The 17,956-nt window shown below is 57.1% G+C and overlaps 1 pseudogene; it reads left to right on the plus strand.

Annotated features, from left to right (window-relative positions):
- The first annotated feature begins 17,613 nt into the window (after positions 1-17,613).
- On the plus strand, positions 17,614-17,746 carry LOC112299679 (U2 spliceosomal RNA; annotated as a pseudogene).
- Positions 17,747-17,956: the final 210 nt, after the last annotated feature.

The raw sequence follows: 17,956 nt of genomic DNA on the forward strand, positions 1-17,956 counted from the left end.
TCAGCATTGTGGCAGCCACCAACAAGCCAGCTTTGAAAAGCCTGGGGGGGGGGGTTCGAGTCACGCAGAAGTGGTGGGGGAAGAAACATTCAAACCTGAAGGAGAGCCCCTGGGAAGAAGCACCGTGATGAGAGCCGAGATCGACCCTGACTTCGCATGACCCTCTTCCAGAGTGCTCTGCCGGCAGGAGGTGGGGCACATCGTCTATCCCGCCCCAACCTCACGGAGACACGTTTCCTTGACCCCCACCCCCGCATGTCCTTTCCTGTTAGTTAAGGAAATAGGAATAATTGCTCTGAGCCGAGCCCACAGCCCCTCCAGCCCAGAAGCTGGTCTCCAGAATCAGTGCCCAGGGACGACTTACAAGAGTGATTTTCTCTCAGTTAATTACGGACCCCTCACTTGAGGCCGGTTGGTTGAAATATTAGCATTTGTAGAACAGGAAATTGTCTCGGGCAGCGCTCCCGGCCCGCGGCACTCCAGTGGGGCTTCATTAGTGGAGACAAATGAGGAGTCACCCCAACGTCCTAAACTCGGCCTGCAAACCCGGCCAGCTGCCAGAGGCTCAGGCAGGCCGGTGTGTGAGGTCCCCCCAGGACCGGCCCCCCAAGGGCGGAATGGTGCTGGGCGCGGGCAGGTCAGAAGCTGCTGAAGCCCAGAATGCCTGCTTCAACAGCAGGGTTTATCTTCTCACAGCTCTGGAGGCTGGAAGTCCAAGATCAAGGTGTCGGCAGGGTCGGTGTCCTGCGGGGCCCCTCTCCTTGGTTTGCAGATGGCCATCCTCTCCCTGTATCCTGACGTGGCCTTTACTCTGTTCTCCAGCAGCCTGGCATCCCTTCTTCTCATGAGGACACCAGTCGGGCTGGATGAGGGCTCAACGGACTCATTGTAACTAATCACCTAGTTAAAGACCTGATCCCCAAATAGGGCTGCATTCTGAGGTCCTGGGGGTTGGGGACTTCACCAGGTGAATCTGGGGGACCTCAAACCAGCCTGGAGCAGCGCCCCACCAGGATTGTCTAGGGATCCCCACCAGCTTTGTCTCCCATATCCAATCTGTAGCTACTGCCTGACGTGTTTCCTCTCCTCCTTGTTATCTCTCAGAAGGCAGGAGAGAGAGTAGGGCAGTCAACCACCTGGCCGCGCACTTCATTACCTGGGAATGACTTGCCCACCCTGCTTTGGGAGGAGGGAGGCAGCTGGCCAGAAGCTTGACTCACTCATGCCAGAGGGCTTGTGTGAAAAGTGGGCAAGCTCACAGGGTGTGTCCTGGGGCGCCGCACCTCCCACAGGTGTCCCTCTAGAACCAGGCACTGCCTAGGGAATGGGGGCCTGACCACATGGCACCCCCCACAGCCCATCTCTGTCCTACACCAGGCTTCCCAAGGCGAGGAAGGGGAGGGGGACAACAACACAGGGATTTTTCACCCCAAAATCAGCAGTGAGGAGGTATTCCTTACCCCTAGTTAACCAAGGTAACCAGAAAATTAACGAGGTAGAATTCCTGCTCCCAGGCATTCCAGGGACCAAAGGCCAGCTCGCTGGATGGGGGACCCTGGGGTCCAGATTAGCTGTGTGTGTTGACTCAACCCAGAGCCCTTTGCTCCCCTCCTCTCTTCTCTTCCCCTCCTGGCCGGCCCAGCCTGTGTCTAACTCACAGTGTGGAGCCGAGGATTAGCTCACATGTGCGGCTAGAAAGGGCTCCCTCCAGAGTCAACATGAGAACCGTGCTGCCCGGGTCCCTGGCCGCCTGAGATCTAGTTGCAACACCTGCTCACCCTTTCGGACAGACGTGGCCAGGAACACAGAGAAGGCAGCGTGGCTCTGGGACTCGGTTCCAGCTCCAGAGCAGCGCGCAGCGGCTTCTCCGTGCAGAATGGACATGGGGCACCGGGCTGAAATCGGCCCTGCCCTGGAGCCAGAAGAGCAAACGTGCTTCCTAGTCACCCCGGGCAAAGAGGAAGCCCCCAGAAAATGCCACCGAGAGCACAGGCCTGCCGTGGGCCATCCAGAGCAGGGAGAGACCCTGGACTCTGAGCTGGAAAAACCGCCTGAGAGTGGGCCTCCTCCTGCCTGGTGTGGGCACCCAGAGCTGCCCGCTGCAAGCCATGGAGCCAGAGGGACGCAGGGGACACCCCTGTCTGTGCAGGCGGGTTCCATGCCTCGTTCACTGGCACGCAGGAGGCCTGCCCCTGGCCCAGCGGGCCCAGGGCGAGAGAGCAAACGGAGGCCCACAAAGAAATCACCATCACGAGCAGGATGAAGTGTGTTGACTGATCCACTCACCTTGACTGATCCACTTCTGGGCATCAGCACAGGGCAGCTGGCCCGGCCTGACCTGCCCCCTGGTGCCCCCACTCTGCCCCATGTCTGTCTGCATAGGCAGCACCCTGCCCTTGGGGTCAGCGCCCCAGACCAGGCTCTGACTACGCCCTCCGCTGGCAGCCCCCTTAGCTTTGTCCCGGAAGAATAGACTCAGGTGCACCCTGGTCTCCTGGCTCAGGAGCTTAGGGCCAGAAATTCTGGGGCCCCAAGGAAGGGAACAGGAGCTAAGATGGGGGTGGGACACGGGCTCCAGATGGCAGGTCCCCTGGTCACACAGACCCCTCACTGGGCCAGAGCAGGACAGAAGGGCCCTGCCTGTGGCCAGCACGGTGCCGGCACGCCTCCCAGCCGGGATGTGTGAGCAGCCGGCCCAGCCCCCCACAGCAAGCCCTTGGGGCACCGAGTGAGGTGTAAACACATTAACTAGGACACGTTAACTAGCATATGGAGAACAACACCACCTCCCCAACTCTAACACCCGTTCCGCCCCTTCTGCTTAGCCTGTCTGGAAGCGGGAAGCATTTTATAATGATGATGAATGCTAAGTGCAATGGGGTCTCACGTGCACTCCCAGTGTGCGGCTGGGGAGTCGACGGTGCCCCGACAGTCAGAGGAAGCTTAGAATTGGGGCTCAGGGGCCTTCGGCCAGGCCCTGGCCCTGGCCCCAGCTCGGCGGGGTGGAGACCCTCCCTCCGCAGGAGTCTGGGGGCCACAGGTGTCAGGTGGGGCCACTACGGGGCTGCAAGGGACCCAGGGGGCTGGGGTGAGGGAGTGGGCTCAGGGGCAGGGTGGGGCACCCTGGGGCACAAGGCCTCTTACCTGAGGCTTTAGCTCCTGCTTGTCAACCCGGCTCTCACCTCCTGCAGGCGAGACGGACGGAGCCCCTGCTGCCCCGGGCCGGCCGCCCAGGTCCGTTCTCTGAGCCGGCTCTGGCAGCACAGGGACAGCCAGCACTGCTCAGCTCCAACCAGAAAATGCTCCACAGGAAAAGAGGTTCATTTCCTCCAGAGCTGGAGGGAGCGGCGCGCCCTTCCAATCAATAACTGATTATCTTGCTTGCAAATTCAATTCTCTGCCTGAAACCAGCTGCCCTGATGGGCCCTGACAGGCCCAATTGACGTGGCGGAATCTGTCAGAGAGAGGCCTCGGGGGGGCTGGCAGATCCACGAGGGCCGGCTGGGGGGACGCCAGGGGGCAGGATGGGACAGCTGCTCCACTCCCTGCCCAGACCCGCAGCCATGAGCCCCCTGCCCAAGGGACCCCCATCTCAGAAAGGCAGTGAAACCGCCAAACGGCTTCACCTGAGTTTAGCCTTCAGCTGAAGGGCATGGGCCGCACGTATGAGGCTGCCGGTGCCCCGACGGGGGAGGGAGGGGCCAGGGTTACTCTGGGTGGCCTCCTAAAGCTAAGGACGAGGGGACATGCGTAGCAGGGCCAGCTCTCTTCCCTGACAGGGGTGTGTATTGTGAAGGCACCAGGAGGAAAGGACTCTTTGTTCATTCATTCATTCATTCATTCAGTGATTCCCTGATGCACTATCGCCCCAGGTCCTCTGCTGAGCCCCCTGGATACCAAAGGAATCCTTGTCCTGGAGGAGCCCATAGCGTCGTCCACGTATTTCCCCGACGTTCCCTCAGCCTGTGACAGCGGCCTGGGCGCTTTGCTGAGCTCTTCTTAAGGGCGAGGGCCCCTCCGGAGCAACTCGGAGCTCAGAGCCGTGACCCGAGGCAGAGGGGCGGAGGGCCCCAGGGGTATAAGTGGCCAGTCTGCACGCCACAGAGCCCGAAATCCCGAACTCGTTCAAGGATTCCCAGCAAGATGAGACGCAATTCTGCTGTAATTACATGGGAACGATATTTAGACGTAATAAGAAATCGATGCTTTCACCAAGGTGTTAAGTGGCAAGACTCACACCTCGGAGACCTGTTTCCTGGCTGGCTGGCAGGTCACCTGCTTCCTGGGAGGACTTGGAATGGTCTCGCCGCCTCCCTGTGGGCACGGCGTTGCTCAGGTGTGTCGTTGATGGGGGGTGGGGGGCGCTGTGGTGCGGTGTGTGTGCGAGGCGCACTCCCACAGCCCCCCACCCCGTGCCAGGCAGGGGAGACCCCTCAACACAGGGCTCAGTCTCCTGACTGGAGGAGCCAGTCAGCGGGGCGGGCAGCACAGGAGGGGCCCCCAGCCGGGAGCCGCTGCCCCTGCACCCCTGCCCCCAGGACCTGCAGGCTTCCCATCAACTCGGCTCCTGATTAAGAAGCAAAACTCTGTCTTCAGGCCTCAGCGCCTGTTTGATGCAAGAGGATCTGGACGTGGCAAAGCGGGCTTCTAAGACGTCGTCATTTACAGCTACCTTCCTGGGAAAGCCAAGGCCCAGCCGAGAGTCTGAAGTGACTCGGACACGGAACCGCCTTCATACCCCCAGGCTCGAGTGTCACTCGTGTCAGACTAGCTTTGTTGTCCCAGCCGGCCGACAAGAGGTCTGTGTGGCGAATCCAAACCCTCGGGGCAAATCGATGCCAGCGGAACCCTGCTTTCATCTCTTCGTTACTCTTCCTTACGGTGGTTGTGATAACTTTTGCACATATGCCGATGTACAGAGAACAGGGGGGCCAAGGTGCCCACAGGCCCACACCCGCCTGAACCCCGGTGGCGATCGCCGTGACGCAGGGATCGTGTGCTGTGCCCACGGGGGTACCCCCTCTCTGCCCCGCTCCGTTCAAGTGCACAGTGAGTGTCCGTGGAATGTGTGAAGAACTTGCACCTGCCCCTGCCACACACTAGCTGGGCAACCCCGGGGCAAGTCCCGGCCCTGGCTGTGCCTGTCACATCTGTGGACTATCTGCGCCTCGACGATGATTGAAAAATGGTTATTTCCACATTCTAACCACACTTCCACATTTATAAACGAAGGTTCTAGGAGGGCACAGGAGGGAGAATGGGACAACTGTAATAGAGTAAACAAGAATAAAAAAAGTGGATTAGAAAAGAAAGAACTTTCTCTCCCATCCACCAGGGCACTGTAATTGTTACAGGACAGGAGAGATGCTCGCTCAACTGTTTCCCTTTAACCGCTCTGTGGGCGTAAGAACCCAGTGCTCACGAGTGATCCCTGTCTCTCTCCACCCCTCCATCCCTCCCCTGTCTCATTCCATCTTCCTCTCACACTCTCGTTTCGTCTCTCTCTGCCTCCTCCTTGGGAATGTCAGAATACCTTCCCGGGCGGGGCTTACAAATTTCACATCTCGCGAACGTGATTTTGACGCTCCAGCGGTCCCATCGCTGGACACCGGCCACCCTAGCACGGCAGCCCTTGCGCTTGGGGGTGGGCCCCCTGCCCCTCACAGCCCCCAGCTTTGGGTGGGCGGCAGCCGTCCCGGGCAGAACCGGAGTCAGACACTTCCCCAGGGCCCCAGCTCTCATTCGTGAGGAATGGGCCGTGGGAACCCCAACCTGGGAGCTGGTGACGCCACCTGCTGCTGAGCGCTTTTCCTGGGCCGCACCCGCAAGTTGCACTTTTTTAAAAAACAAAGACACCCTAGGATCCGACTGATATTTTCATTCCACACTTACCATTACGAGTACGTTGTCTGATTTCTCTGACGCCCTAACGGGACCTCCTTTCCACACTAAAAATCGTGGACCTTCACAATGGAAACCTAGCGTATGAACTTGCTTCCTTTCCACGTGTAACAGTTTTGACAGGGTAAGGAGCAACATTACTAAAGATACTGAAACTTTCAAAATGGGATTTCAGGTGTCTTCGGGGCCCCGCCTGAGCCGTGCGTTCCTCCGCACGCTGACCGAGGACACGCCACTGCGGAACAGAGTTCCAGGGTGGCAGGGACACATTCCTCTCGCTGCCTCGTTCTTTCTTCCAGCCCATCGAGATGTAACTGGCACAGAACACCGTGTGGGGTTGCGGTGCACCCCGTGCTGGCCTGATATGCGGGTAATTGCCACATGATTGCCACCGCAGCCTAGCTAATGCCTGCCGCACCTCACGTAATTTTGGGAGAGAACATCTAAGATCCGTTCTCTCAGCAACTTCCAACTGTGCATTACTTACCAACGATGTTTTAATAGTTACTACCTGCATAGCACATGCTATACTGTGCGATTCTTGCATTGTGTTTGCCCTGTTCATTTCTCATAGAATTTTGAAATGTGTTTCTCTGTTTATAAATTTAATTGTATACGTGATACCAAAGCGGAAACAAAATAAATTCAATAAGGTATTACTTTCATCCCATCCCTTCCTCTGCTTCATGTCTCTCCCTTAAGAGATACTCTACTATAATTAAATAACAGAAAAGGGGAAAAAAGAAAATATAAATAAAATAAAACAAAAAGCAGCAAACTCTGTGCACAGCTCACTCCTTGGTTCTTTTTCCATCTCCCAGCTTACACTGGAGACCCCTTTCTATCTTCCCGTAGATACTTCTCTCCCCTCAGCTGGGGGAAGATTTAAATTCAGTATTTTGCGCATCAACTAGGTATAACATTCAGCAACTTTTGACAAATGCCTGGGCCAGCGTCGCCCGCACTGGACATTAACACCAAAGGTCAATTGAGATGACCATGGGGACAGGGCATCACAGAAGGTCCTCTTCGTCGATGGCTCGATGGCTCGCAGTACTGCCACCTGAACGGTCACGGTCCTCTCGGTTAACCCTTTGGTGTCTGAGTTCCCCCTCGTCCTCGCCCACCCTTGGTCCAGTGAGTCTCCCTCGTCCCTGCCAGCCTGGTGGGGGTAGGCGGCATCTCGGTGTGGTTTAGTTCTCCATGTTCCTGTTTAGTGACGCAAAAGCGTTATTATTTTCTCAAATAATCTCCTTTTGACCTGATCGGTTTTCTTTATTGTATATTTGCATTCTGTTACATTTATTTATGTTTTTGTTTTTATAATGGCTTCCCTTCCATTTCCCTTGGAGTTGGTTTGATTTTCCTGTTCTCACTTCTTGGAAGTGAAATTTTAAGTTATTGATTAGTTACAGCCTTTCTACAGGTGGTATCGGTGGCCATGAACTTCTCTCCGAGCACTGCGTCAGCCACCGCCTGCAGGTGTCACGTGACATGTTGTCATCGCCATTTAGTTAAAAATATCTTCTAATTTCCAAATTTCCATTGTGGTTTCTTTTCTGAACCCCGGGTTACTGAGAAGCGTGTGGCTTAATTACTAAGCAGCTGGAGACTTTCTGGTTATCGTTTCGGTATTGATTTTGGGCTTAATTGCACTGTGCTCAGAACAGGCAGTCTGACTTAGTTCGATCCTTTGGAAACTGTTAAGCCTTACTTTGTGAGCTACTGTAGGGTCGGCCTGGGCAGATGTCCCCTGTTCAGTTATTGGGGGGGCGGGGGGCGGGGACAAAGGGGCAGGGATGAAGGTCCGTCCCATCGCTGCTGGGGGCTGTGTTTCATTTACGTCAGGTCGGTTTGATGGATGGTGTTGCTCCAATCATCTCGGTCCTGACAGATTATTTTGTCTGCTGGTGCCATCAGCTACTGAGAAATAGGTCTCACGTCTCTCACCGTGACAGCTGTGTCTTTGTAACTTTCCCATTTGCGCATTTTCACGGTGTGGGGTCTGGGCGTGAAGTGCGCACTCACGGTGCCACGCTGACCGGGAGGCCACGCTTCTCTGCTTTGCGTGTTGGAGTTCATGAAATGTTTCATTTGGGAAACGGTCTCCAGCTCATGGCAAAGAAAAGTGTTCGGAAACCGGAAGAGAGGGTTCCGGGAGAGGACGAGGCGAGCAGGCATCTCCGCAGCGGGAGAGCTGGGAGTGAGGAAGGTGCTCGGGGGTGGTCCCCCACCAAGTGCCTGCCCCTCCTCACATCTTCTCACAGGAGGTGCCCCATCAGGATGCCTGGGGCTCTGAGCAAGAACGTGTTCCCAGGCTGGCGGAACAGGAATTAAAATGCAAATGAGTTGTACGCTCAGTTGGTATTTTCTCTTAGTCGGTTGAAATCAAGATAGAAAGCTAAGTTGTCTGAGAGAGGATGAAGGTTTCAGGGACCCAGAGCAGGAAAGGAGAGGCAGGCGGAGCAGACAGGGCCAAGCCGCCTGACAGAGCTCCACTGCCCCAGCCATGGGCTTTCCAAGAAGGGGCGTGCAGGGTGCAGAGCCCGAGGTGCACCTGAATTTGGGGTGACCCCCCAGGCCCAGGCCAGGCCACAGCGCATGGGGCTTCATGCAGCTAGAGCTCCCCCAAGAGAGCGCTCCCCCTGAGCCAGTGACCCCAGCTCACCAGGACTACAGTGAGCGGCACCGTGGTCCATGCCTCATGGGAGGAAACAGGTTTTGCGTCTTGTACATAACTGTCCCCTGGGGCAGGGGTGGGGCGGGGAGGGTGGACAGGGGTGTCCTCTCCTTGGCGTGACAGGGAGTCAAATTACTAACCATGTGCAGAGCACCCACCCCACGCCCAGCTCCTGGGGAGACAGCCAAGGGTCCCTGGGGAAAGGGGCCCCCAGCCCTCGCTCAGAGCAATGCGCCATCTGGCTAGGAAGGTGACAGAGTCCTGGACAGCCAGAGAGTTAGGGGGTGACCCGTGGAGCCTCGAGAGCCCAGTTCATGTACTGGCAAAACTCCACGAAGGGGGAGCTCAGGGAAGACTAATGTCGTCAGAGAGGGCGGGGCTTGGCTGGCCCTTGGAGGATGGATGACAGGACAGAGAAGGGACAAGAGGAGACCGTGCCAAGCAGTGGGGACAGCATGCGAAGGGCAGCGAGGGATGTTGAAATGGAATATGCCGGTACAGGCCACAGCGGCCACGGGGAAAGGGTGCCCGGCGGGAATCTGCAGAGAAAACCTTCTGTCCTTGGATGTCCAAGGGTCTTTTCTTCATGGAATTTCTCACACTGAAAACGTACAGCTCCGCAGTCTTCGGCGCCCTGACAGAGCTGTGTGACTGCCACAGTCCCCTCAGGAACACTTTTATCAGGCCAACGAGAAACCCCGGCCCCCAGCAGCAACCCTGCCATTTCCCAGCAGCCTCCTCGGCCCCAGGCAGGCGCTGATCCATGGGTTTGCCCATTCTGGCCATTTCATGCAAGTGGAACCTGTTTGGGGTGAAATGTGTCTCCCCCACCCAAATGCATAAGTTGCTCCGAATGCGACCTTACTTGGAAATAGGGTCCTCGAGCCTGTAGTTGGCTGAGGTGGGGTCACACAGGAGTAGGGTGGGAACCAAGCACAGCGTTCCTCACAAGAGGGGGACGGGACGTTTCGACACAGAGACAGGCCCCACAGGGGAGCGAGTGTGAAGATGCAGGGAAAGCAGGGTCTGCAAGTCCGGGAGCGCGAAGGCTGTCTCGGAGCCCCGGGAGCCAGGAGAGGGGCCTGGAGTGGCCTCCAGCACAATCCCCAGAAGAAGCCAGCCGGGCCAGCACCCCGACTCTGGGTGTCTGGCCTCCAGAACTGGGAGAGGATAGACCTCTGTTGCTGTCCAAGCTGCCAAGCTCATGGTGTTTTCCGACAGCAGCCCTAGAAAGCCAACACAGGGCGTGGTCTTTCGTGGCCAGCGTCTCACTCAGCATTACGTTTCCGGGCTCACCCACATGGCAGCAGGCATCAGCGCTTCCTCCGTGTTCATGGCCGAACGGCATTCCTTCACGCGGACAGACCGCCCCCCAATTGTCCGTCCGTCCATCTGGCGACAGGCGTTTGCGTTGTTTCCACATGGGGCTACCACCGATCATGCCGCTTCGAATATTCACATGCATGTTCCCGGGTGGACATACGCTTTGACTTCTCCTGAATACATGCCTGGAAGTGTCCGTGCTGGGTGACGCCGTGGCCCCGTGTTTACCCTTTTGAAGACCGCCGGACTTAGGTCCAGAGTGGCCCCCCCCCGTCTCGCACATGCCCAGCAGTGTGTGAGGCCCCCGTTTCCCCACGTCATCCCCCGGCACAGGCCCTACGCCACCAGCCATGGTGTGAAGGGCTGCCACACTACAGCATAACCCCAATGTCCCTTTTATCAAATGGCACTTTTACCAAACTCTGCAATTCTCTCCAATCGCCTGGAGATGAGCAAGGTGGGACGGCATCGGGTGACCTCGTCACTTAGCCCGGGCCCCCTCGAGACCGGGGGTGCAGGCGGGGAGGGGCACACATTTCGCCAGCGGTGCCTCACATCCTTCCTTGCAGTTACTATAGAAACCGTCGCAGCCACGGCTCTCCCTCGCCTCCTAGATGTTAATAAACAGCCTCATTATTTTGCAGAAAGTGCTTTGGAAAACCAGCAGCCCCACAGTTTCATCCTGATCCAAATTAAGGAGGAAAGACCGTGGGGCTTTTTTAATTGACCATGAAAAGGGAGGGGTTGGGGCTCATTTGCGCGTTTTGCCGTTTTTATGTTTTATGTATTGGAAAGCGGTTTCCACCTCCACCGCGCATCGCTGATGCCCTCGTTACTTGGAGGGCGCGGACCAGGCATGGGCTTCGCCCAGCAGAACGCCCAGCCACTTGTGAGGAGGGGGATGGGGGAGAATAATGTTTAATGGTCAGCTGGGCTGTGCCCCCTGGACGGACGCAAAGCTATTTCTCGGCCAAATGTCACTGAGAAGTGGAAGGTCAGCCCGGACGCCCTGCGTGGCCCTGAGCAACTTCCTGGCCTCACTTGTCCTTGGTGCCAGCATCTGAGAGGTCAAGGTCACAGTGAGGACTGGCTGGGAAGTGTGTCTGCACGCAGCGCTTACATGTAGTAAACGATTGGACAGTAAATAAACGTTAGGTGACAGTGTCAGTGGTAATAACAGCAACAGTGTGGCAGAGGCGGCCTTTGAGGCCACAGGAAAGAAGTCTGGGACCCAACATCTGTGGCCTCTGAAAGGTGACCATGAAAATGTCTCCGGTGCCTCTCCTGAAGCCTTGGGGATGCGGGTCGCCGCTGTGCGCCCTGCTCTCTCCATGGAGGTCCATCCAGAGCGGAAGATACCCCGTGTGACAGAGGCTGCCTTGGCTGAGTCTCCGGGCCACCTGTCACAAGCTCCTGGGACCCCAGCATGTGGAGGACAATCTTCCTCCCTACCCTGCCAGCCCCGGTGTGCCTGCCCAAATCCCCCAGGATTCCTCAGAAAGGATGCGAAGAAAGGAGGTGACAACGGAGGACGAAGGCCACTCAGGGGTCTAGAAGGACAGGACTCAGGGAACTGCTGGACGGCGGGCCACCAGGACGACATTAAGGGACGCTGATGCCACGCAGATGGTGAGGGGCCCACGCAGGAGACTGAGAGAGAGGAAGCGTGTCACTTCCAGGGTGAGGCACTGTGTCCATGGCGGTGACACCAGGCTGTCCCATGCGAGGGGAAGGAGATCTCCCCCACTGGATTCAGCAACAGCGTCAGAGATTCGTGCCCCCACCTAAGGGGGAGGTGAGGACCCGTCTGGCCAGATGGGGGAGAAGAGCTGCCGGCAGCCGTGAGGACTGACGCCCAACCGTGTGAAAGAACCACAAGCATGCAGGGAGGAGGACGCACCAGGGAGACCCACGAGGGGCGGGGCCTCAGGCCACGGTGCTGGCCCAGCTCTAGCCACCAGCCAGACCTCGGGGGACAGGCCTCCTGGAGGGGCATGAGGGGAGCCCCAGGGACCCCTAGTGCCAACCTCAGGGGATCCCAGGCGCCCGTTCCCATGTGGCTTGGCCCCTCCAAAGCAGGCAAAGGCCACCAGGATGGAGACTGAGTCTCTGTACTTGGCCACACGGCGCCGAATCCCCAGACGTTCTCCCCGCGGAAACAGCATAGTGACAGACAGACTAACGCAACAGAGGGACCAAAACGACGGGCAGCAACTGAGGGCCTGAGAGATCCTCGTGGTCCCTGCCCCACCCACCCTCCAGCCCCAGCCCCCCAGGCACCGGCCTCCATGCACGGGTGTGCCGAGAGACGCCCCGGCAGGACAGCGTGTGGGGCGCTCCGGGGAACAGCTACCGTCGTCCCCCTTATCCGCGGCTTCGCTTCCCGTGGTTTCAGTTCCCACAGTCGGCCCCGGTGCAGAACTATTAAGTGGAGAAGTCCAGGAATAAACAATTCAGGCATTTGAAATTACTTCACTCTGAGTCGTGTAATAAAATCCCGAGCTATCCCTCGCCGGCCACCTGGATGTAAATCGTCCCTCTGTCTAGCGTCCCCATGCCGTGGACACTCCCCGCCCACCAGTCGCTTAGCAGCCGCCTCGGTGTCAGACGCACGGCCACAGCGGCTCAGGGCCCGTGTCTGGCACCCGGGTTTTCCTTATTAAGGGCCCCAAAGCGCGGGGTGGTGATGCTGGCAGCACGGATGTGCCCGAGAGCAGCCGTAAAGTGCTTTCGGTAAGTGAAAAGGAGAAGATTCTCGACTTAATAAGGAAAAAAAATCCTGCGCTGGGGCTGCGAAGATCTGTGGTAAGAACAAACCTCCCATCCGTGAAATTGTGAAAAAGGAAAAAGAAATTCGTGCTAGTTTGCCGTCGCACCTCAGGCTGCAAGAGTTACGGCCGCGGTGGTGATGAGTGCTTAGTTAGGGTAGAAGAGGCGTTCAATTTGCTGCTGTAACAAATTACTTCAAACTAATAGCTTAAAATAACAGAAATGTATTCTCTGGGCCCTTGAGGTCAGAATTCCAAAATCCAGGTCCGGGCGGGCCCAGGCTCCCTGCAGAGGTTGTAGGCAGAAGTCAGTCCCTGCTTCTTCCAGCTCCTGGTGGCTCTCGCAAGCCTCGGCGTCCTGGGCCGGTAGACCCTCCTTTGTCCTCACATCCTGTGTCCCTGTGTCTCCGCCCTGTCCTCACTTTACGAGGACACCAGTCACAATAGTCGCACCTCCATTCTTAATGAGTTCCATCTGCAAAGAGCCTCTTTCCCAATAAATTCACAAAACTTCAGGCAGACGTGAATTTTTGAACTCTACTCAGCCCACTTCAGGGAACCCCTGGGGGCTTTGGGGAACAGGCAGGACGTGACCGGTCCTGGGATTTCAAAGGAGACTTTTCCTCGTTAAGAGCAGGCCAGGCTGTAGCAGGCAGCGTGGAAGCCACGAGGCCGGAGGCTGGAGGCGGCCGTGCTCACCCAGGTGTGTGGGGTGGCTTGGCCCGAGGTGGTGGCTGGGGGAGTATGGGAAGCAGCTGGACTCTGGATCAGTCTCGAAGGGAGAGCCGGGAGGGCTGGCTGACAGGTCGGATGCTCCGCCTGCTGGCCCAAGCCCCCCACATAACGTCTGTGCTCTGGTCCCTCGTCATCCCCTCTGACTCGTGGCTCCTGGGAGCCACACACTGCAGTGTCATTGGCCCCCATCCATCCCCAGGCCACCGATGGGTCCACCCCCACCCCCACACTCAGCGCCCTGGGCCTGTCCAGGACGGGATGGGCGGCCTGTGTTGGTCTGGCCAATGCAAGGTGGCACCTGGGGGCACAGACTGAGGGGCTGACCCCAGAGCCCAGCCCACCTGTCGCCTTTATGTGATGAGGCAGAGAACAGCTAGCCACAGGGGCACAGAGTAACCCCAGGTGGGGACAGTGGTGCCTCCGGGTCCCCAAGGGCCCCAGGGGAGCTGCTGTCCTGTGACCTCGCGTCCACCCAAGAGCCACGCTCCACAGAGCAGGGAAAAAGGTATAAAGACACCCGCTGTGGAGCCTCTGACCTGGTTCCCCCGAAACAGTGTAGCGTGTGTTGGGGAGCTCCGTGGGAGACACGTGGCTTAGGGGCCACTACGGAGCTCTGCACTCACTGAAAGCTGTTGCCCCACCCCCCAGGTGTCGAGGTTACAAGGGGCTATACCCCATAAGGAGCAGGAACTCCTCTTAGGAAAAACAGCAGGTTTCTTTCCAGGGAAAGACAGTGCAAAGCAGTCCTCGACTCCGGGAGTCCCAGGGGTGCATACAGACGGAGGTGGGGGAGGGGCACAGGAGGCAGGACCCCGTGAGTAGGGCAGCGTCCTAACTAAATAACCATGGGTTTGGTTAGGGTCAGCTTCCTCCCCTGAGCAAGCTTCTTGGGAGATGGAGCCAGGCCAAGCCTGCTGGGCAGAGCCCATGGGCAGCCTGCGGTCAGCTCTCAAGCTGTGTTCATTCCATCTGAGTCCAAGGTCAAAGCTAGGACAGGGAGCCCTACGGAGCTGCTCCAGGCCCAGGGGAATTCAGAAGGGCCCCTTTTCACCACCCCAAAACACAACCTCCCAGGTGATTTCCAGGATTCTCAATTAGGACCAAAGTTTCCATTTCAGGCCAGACAGCTGAGATCCCCAGATGTCTGGAAGTCAAGCATCGTCACCCACGGGCAGAGCAGGAAGACACGTCAGTGACTCAGGAAGCAGTGACAGAAGAGGGCCCCGCAGTGAGGCTCCCACCATCCACAGCTCTGAGGGGAGCAGGGACGCACTTGCCTCTGGTAGCTCCTCCAGGAAGCCGATGCCGGGCCTTTCCTGCCGGGCGCCGGCCACGTTCCGTCTCTCCTCTCAGGTGGAGCACCCACGGGCACGATCGACAGGCAAGGGCGAGGGTGCGCGCAGGCCCTGGGAACCCTCACTGGAGCCCAGAGACAGGTGTTCTGCACCTTGGCCAGCAAGCCTGTCTTCCCGTGCGCACCCCTCGTGGGGACGCAGGACCCCAGGTCCCCTTGCTACTGTGGACAGTGAGGACCTCCCCTAAAAGCACGATCCCGCCTTCTCCCAGGTGTCCCTCAGTGAGGGAGAGGAACACTGCTCTCTAAGCTAATAAGTTTCCAGATGTGCGAACTACATAAATATTTGCATAGATGGTCTTCAATTCTTTTTGGAACAAGGTCAGGTTTAAATGAATAACAAAATAATAATATATTCATGAAGTTCGAATCATAGTTTATCTGTATTTTCTTCCTACCTTTTTGCTTCACATTAGGGTATGAGCATTTCCCATATTATTACGGATACATGAGTTTAATTTTTAATCACCATTATGTTTCTTCAAGCTCTATAATTCACCACAGCCTGTTTCTAGACTCGGTCAATTATTTCCAGGGTCCCTGTGTTGTAAATGCTTCAGTGAACATCTACACCGAATTATTAATCATCAAAGCATTCCTCTTTTCTGTTCGCCAGTCACCGAACGCAGGTCCGGCTGCCGCTGCTTCGAACACCAACACGCGAGAGGCAGGTGCTGAGAAGGGTGCTGTTCTCAGGTGCCGGCCGCCTGGAAGATGGGGGGCTCACGTCCCAAAGCCCATCTCCCCATCCCAGTGCCGGCAGAGGTGTTTATAAGGAGGGAGGGGGAACAGGACAAAGCGATCAGGGGAGGGGTTTGCAAAGTTCTCTACATGCAGATGGTCACAGTCTTTTCCGCTAAGGCAGGTGACAGTCCCCTGTGCGTCATCCCAGCTTCACATCATCCTGGACCGATAGTTGAAGGTCAGCAAATCCCCCGGAGCTGGGATGCCTGAAGGTCAGAGTCTGGATCTCTTGAAGTCAGTTCCTAGGATTCTCCTACGAACGTGCCGTTCATCTGTAAGCCACATGTCCGTCGGAGACTGTGTTTACTGAAACACGTCAGAAGGATGCTGGGTGGACTACAGTTCCCCACTGTCACACTGGGTCTTGTGCAACCGGACTGAGGACTGGGGAGCTGGCGCCGTCCCTGTCCCCAAGGAGTTTGCAACGTATGGGAGGGTGGGGGGGCAGGCCAAATATGTTAAGCAACGTCAGAACAGTGTAAGAGCACTTATAGGTAAGGGGGAGATCAGAGGGCAGAAAGTAATGACATGCGTCCATAAAAATATAAAAGATATCGCCAACCCTGAGTAAAAGTGAGAGCGTGTGTGTGCGTGTGTTCCACCCACGAACTCCAGAGGAAAAGCTGGGAGACGTGGCCCTGCCGTAAACATGAGTGACGGCACAGCCGCCGAGAGGCGCCTGCGGGCCGCACTGCCGGTGCGGGAACAGTGCACTGAGCCTGCGTGCTTGTGTGGAGCTTCCTGGAGGCAGGCAGGCCTGCAGGGATGGAGGGAGATCTGCATCCGGGCCCCAGGGGGCAAGAAGCACCGGAAGGAAGGACCCAGGCTCGCTCTGCACCTCCGTAGTGTTCTGTCTGAAGCTATCTGGTTGGGGAGGTGCTAGAGATGCCTGTGAGCAGGTTGTGACTGGCACCCTGCTGGCCCCACACTGCAGGAGCAAGACCTTACCTGGCAGCCACGGCCCCCCCTGGTGGCGACCGGGTTGACGTGCACTGTGCTGGGCCAGCGGCCGTCCTAAGATTCACAGCTGTATATGGAACACAACAGACTGTGAAATGCAATAAATCTGGAGATGCCTCTCAATTTCAGCAATAATAATTAGCAAATTAAAATAGAAATGTCACCACAAAGCCATAAAAATTCTTAAGTGCAGGATGGGAAACTCTCTGAGGAACAGAAATGGCTTTTGCCCACGTAACACCCAGGCGGACGGGCTGTGGAATGTGACTGGAGACAGCCAGCGTGCCCAGAGAGCCGGCGCGGAGCGGATTAATCCTGGCGTCAGCTGTCTTTCCGTGTCAGCGAGCTAACATAACTGTGTCATCGCGCCTGCTTTATGGACCCTGTAATGCGTGGACGGGGGCTGAAGCCATTGCTCTAACAAGGCAGGGGAGGCAGAGAGCTTGCCAGCCACAGCTCGCCTGCTCCGTGGCCAGCGCCCTGGCCGCCGAGCATCCATTTGGCCAAATGAGGGGAGGACTGGGAAATTACGGGCAAATCATGTACCATCTGGCTTAGGCTTTGGAGGGCTGTGAACAGACGTGGCCCAGCACCCACGGCAGAGCGTCCCGTGGGAGTGCCTGCAACGGGCCCTGGCCCTGTGCCCCTGGGGGCCCACCACTTCCCCTTGTGAGAAAACGCAACTGCGGAAACCCCAACTTGCCCGCCATCAGCAAATGATGCAGTCACCGTCCACGTTACGCAAACGGTTCTTCGTATCAGTAGATAATGATACCCAGCACTTTCATTCCCGGCTGCATAACGAGGGCCAGATTGATCCTCCTGCCTCGGGGTTATCCAGAGAAGCCGAGCTCACGTGTATCGCCAGAGATTTACTGTAAGGAACTGGCTCACAGGACTGTGGAGGTTGGCGAGCCCCCAGGTGCGAGGGGTGAGTCGGCAGGCTGGACACCCAGGGGAGCCGGTGGGCTAGCTCCAGTCCCAAGGCGGGCAGGCTCAAGGCCCAGGAAGAGCCAATGTTCCAGACACAAGATTGTTTTCCATCTTTCATTTAGAACCTGCATAACTGCCCCCAACGGGGAGCACCATTCCGGGGGGGACTGCGATACTGGCCGGCGCATGCAGTGGACGGAGCCAGTGCCTATTCCATTGTTTCTCGGCCTTTGGGCTAACATCAAGTGTAGTATCTCTTCTTCTCAGTTTAATATCTTATGTTCTCTATCCAAGGACAATATATTAAATGCACTTTTGGAGCAGGGAGATAGAACAGATAAAATTCATAAAAGGACCAAAAAAAAAAATGTTCAAAACTGTAGACATTGGCAGAGAAACGATCCCTGAGCGATGGGAAGGGAAGGAGGCAGGCCCTACGGCTGCCACGGTGACTGCCTCATGTTTCCAGGCAGTGACGCAGGTGGGCTTCGGGGACAGCTGAGTTCAGGACGCTTAGTGAACGGGGCATCTTGGAGACCAAGGCAGCACGAGTCTGCA

Source organism: Desmodus rotundus, chromosome 3 (genome assembly GCF_022682495.2).
Source record: "Desmodus rotundus isolate HL8 chromosome 3, HLdesRot8A.1, whole genome shotgun sequence".
Taxonomy (NCBI): domain Eukaryota; kingdom Metazoa; phylum Chordata; class Mammalia; order Chiroptera; family Phyllostomidae; genus Desmodus; species Desmodus rotundus.